The sequence below is a fragment of the Taudactylus pleione genome, unplaced genomic scaffold, assembly GCF_031769625.1.
Source record: "Taudactylus pleione unplaced genomic scaffold, aTauple2 ptg000039l, whole genome shotgun sequence".
Lineage (NCBI taxonomy): Eukaryota > Metazoa > Chordata > Amphibia > Anura > Myobatrachidae > Taudactylus > Taudactylus pleione.
In genome coordinates this window covers 7777734-7782310 of record NW_028284441.1, presented here as the reverse complement: position 1 = coordinate 7782310, position 4577 = coordinate 7777734, and positions in this window count along the sequence as shown.

The following is a 4577-nucleotide window of genomic DNA, read 5'->3' as shown; positions in this document are numbered from 1 at the left end:
ACAGCTAGGTGCTCAGTGCTAAGACGTGTGGGGGTACACTCCCATTCAGCACACAGCTAGGTGGTCAGTGCTAAGACGTGAGGGGGTACACTCCATGCAGCACACAGCTAGGTGGTCAGTGCTAAGACGTGAGGGGGTACACTCCATGCAGCACACAGCAAGGGGGTCAGTGCTAAGACGTGAGGGGGTACACTCCAAGCAGCACACAGCTAGGTGGTCAGTGCTAAGACGTAAGGGGGTACACTCCATGCAGCATACAGCTAGGTGGTCAGTGCTAAGACGTGAGGGGGTACACTCCCATGCAGCACACAGCTAGGGTGTCAGTGCTAAGACGTGAGGGGGTACACTCCATGCAGCATACAGCTAGGTGGTCAGTGCTAAGACGTGAGGGGGTACACTCCCATGCAGTACACAGCTAGGGGGTCAGTGCTAAGACGTGAGGGGGTACACTCCAAGCAGCACACAGCTAGGTGGTCAGTGCTAAGACGTGTGGGGGTACACTCCATGCAGTACACAGCTAGGTGCTCAGTGCTAAGACGTGTGGGGGTACACTCCCATTCAGCACACAGCTAGGTGGTCAGTGCTAAGACGTGAGGGGGTACACTCCATGCAGCACACAGCAAGGTGGTCAGTGCTAAGATGTGAGGGGGTACACTCCATGCAGCACACAGCAAGGTGGTCAGTGCTAAGACGTGTGGGGGTACACTCCATGCAGCACACAGCTAGGTGGTCAGTGCTAAGACGTGAGGGGGTACACTCCATGCAGCACACAGCAAGATGGTCAGTGCTAAGACATGTGGGGGTACACTCCATGCAGCACACAGCTAGGTGGTCAGTGCTAAGACGTGTGGGGGTACACTCCATGCAGTACACAGCTAGGTGCTCAGTGCTTAGACGTGAGGGGGTACACTCCCATTCAGCACACAGCTAGGTGGTCAGTGCTAAGACGTGAGGGGGCACACTCCATGCAGCACACAGCTAGGTGGTCAGTGCTAAGACGTGAGGGGGTACACTCCATGCAGCACACAGCTAGGTGGTCAGTGCTAAGACATGAGGGGGTACACTCCATGCAGCACACAGCTAGGGGGTCAGTGCTAAGACGTGTGGGGGTACACTCCATGCAGAACACAGCTAGGTGGTCAGTGCTCCGTAATGAAAACGACAAAACTATATACAAAAAGCCGTGAATTTATAGATACAGTGTAACAAGCCTTAACTGACTGCCAGTCCTACAGTTAGTAAGTAAACAGTTGTAGATGTGAACATTCAATAAACCAAGTTTGTAATGCACTAAACTGCAAGACCCTGGACAATAAATGGGTAAACGAGGGGCATTTTTAATAAAATTATTTTCTTTATGATGCGTGTCCCATCATTTGTTTCATTTTTTTATATACAGGTGGATTACAGGTGCCAGCGGACCGTTGATGTCTGGGCATGCTGGCACTTGTGGTTCAATAATTGCAATCCTGCCCTGGCAGGCTTGCTGGGACCAGTAGTTCATCTGTTAAAAACCATTATTATTTTAAAAACAACAGTATATCCATACCCAACGCCACCAGGTGTAGGAACAGAGCCCTAGTGCTATTGGCACTAGGGCTAGTTGGACCCAGGAGAGGGGGGCACATTTTTTATTTGCATGCCCCACTCTCCTGGGGAAACCAGCCCTGGTGCTCACTGGTTAAGACTGGTGGAGTGATGGTGAGCAGACACCCCCACACTACAGGTCTCCTCTCTATGGTTAAAATATGTGTGACACTAGGCCACACCAGCATTGCCTTCAGCTGCTATTCAAAGGAGTGTCCTAAACTCCCTGTATACAAGTACGGATATAACATGGAGAGAACAGCGCTATGGGTATATGCAGCACAAAAAAATGTATGTAATCAGTGCATTTGGGTAAATAAAAGTAGTATCACAATTGATATATTTCCATAAAACATTCAAGTATATTTGATAAAAATAAAAAACAACCAATTGAGGGTCAAATAATTTAAATGTTCCATAGACTGATCTCTTCAGTGGGAGTAGAAGCAGTAATTTCCATTTGACTTGTGTCGTTTTTTTTAAATTGAGGTAAACCGCAGATCCGGAGTATGCTTATGCGGAGATGGTAAGAGTCCACAGTGGATGTCTTGTTCAAAGTGTCAGAGCAAGGGCGCAACACATTTAAATGTGGAAGTACTTTCACAAGAAATGTAAATCCTTTTCCAAGCAGGAAATGCAATGATAAGGATGCATTAGCCCAGTGTCATAGATAACCACAGAAAAGATTGCTGGTATATCAATTCAGTTGCAACAAGACATTTCAGCTGCAATAAGGAATGGTTCACCACACTAACTAAATGTGACCTTATCACTATCAAAGGAATTGGCTATCAAGTACTTAAGCTACTAAAGTTGGTGCAGTTAAAGCTGGCTTGAAAGTTGGAACAAGAGATAAAGTCACACAAATCCAAAATGTGCATTATGTACCAGAGTTTGGAATAAATCTTAAAGCCATCACTGTCCTACAATGGAGAGGTCACAGAGTTCACTTTGCTAAAGGAAAGTGCATTGTGAGAAACAGAAGGACTGTCATAGCTACAGGTACAAGGTGTCAGCAATTTTACATCCTTGATACACAGCAGTTTTATGTGATGATGACAATAACTGAGTCACAGTTACTGGAACTCTGGCATAAAAGGTTTGGTCACCTTGGATATGACGATGTTCAGAAAGCTACAAGATGGGATGGTCACAGGAATGTTAGTGAGTGATGCAAGGAAACCCAGTTGTGAGAGCTACATAACAGGAAAGCGAAGTCGTCAGCCATTTCCAAAATCTGCAAAAACAGCTACAAGAGCACTTGAAATAGTTCAGATGTATGTGGTCCAATGGAAGGAAAGTCTGTGAGTGGATAGAGATTTTTTGTGATGTTCATAAATGACACACGTGTACTTCATCAGAAAAAAATCTGAAGTAGCAAAGAATCTCAAACTAGAAGAGATTTGTAGAGCACCAAGCAGGTCATAGGCTCAAGATTCTGAGATCAGATAATGGTGGAGAAAATCTAAATAAAGAGGTGGAACAATTCTTAAGGAAATATGGAAAAGAGCATAAATAAACCATTGCCTGTACTCCTGAGCAAAATGGTGTAAGTGAATGAGCAAACGTTACACAAATGGAGAAAGCGAGATGCATGTTGAAGGATGCAGGCCTAGAAAAACTATTTTGGGCAGAAGACATGTCCACAGCAGTTTACCTTCTGCAGATGCACTAAAGAACATAACACCTATTGAAGCTTGATCAAAGAGAAAACAAAGTGTAAAACATTTCAGAACTTTGGATGGACAGCCTATGTACACATACCAAAAGAAAGAAGACGCAAGCTGAATTCAAAATCAGTAAAATGCATCACGCTTGACTATTGATATGAAAGTAAAGGCTATAGATTGTGGAATCCAGGTGCCAAAAACCTTATCAAATCCAGAGATGTTATCGTCAAATAAACAGCAGAAATACAGATAAGCTGGAAGTTGATATGCAGGACAAGTATGTGCCACGTGAAATGCCAGCAGCTGGAGATAATTCTGAAGCAGTAGCTACCAGCGTGGACGTTAAATGTAAAAAATGGTCTTCTGCAAAATCATACTGTATATCATCAGACCACCCAAGAGTTATGATGAGGAATTTGTAAATATTGAATTCAGTGAGCCTCAGGATGTCCAGAAGCCAAAACCAAGATCTGATTGGTGTGAGTGGTAGTCTAAAATAGGCAAAGGGGCTTTTGCAAGATCAAAAGATCACAATACTGAGAGACATCAAGAATCATGATAGTGACAGCAGTCCCAAGTTTGTGAGTCTAGAGCAGTGGGGGCTCCTACCTTTTTATGAGCTCGTGGGTGCCAATGTGCTGTAGTCTGGTCCGGTTCTCTTTGGCACCTGCCAGGTCTATTTTACATGTGCAATGCATCTATCAGGGCCCACGACCAGCACATGTATACAAACGCCCGGCATCTAGGGACTACATTGGTTGCAGCCCCTAGAACCTGGATATGGCTCATGGAAAGGCAGAGAAGTGGCTTCCCATTGAAAGTGCTCTCTGCTAATTGCAAGCCGGACTAGCAGTCACCGAGAACAAAAAAAACACCTCACCTGGGACTGCCTGACTGGCTGTGATTAGCAGGGAGCGCTTCTAACAGGAAACCACTGCCAGTATCAGGGAAGTTTCTCTGTATCACTGGGTTGGCAGATTTTACTGGGATGGGCTGCCACTGGTCAACAGGCCTGGCGACAGGGGGGATAGGGGCATACCTTTCCAGGCCCCAAGGGTTCAGAGGGCCCCAGAGCCCCAAAGACTAACTAGATCTAACCATTGCCAGTGCTATTAGCAGCTACTCTTACAAATTTTTTAATTTCTGCCCAATCATACTTTTTAACATGATCGGTAATATATAAAGGATACATTAGAATACATTAATAATTCATTATTCAGTTATTTGTTCTTGTTGCCATTTGTTGGCAGTTATTTATTAGTACATATTTATTGAAGCAAAAAAGAAAAGGTTTTTATTTCTTGCTTAAATTGAATCAGC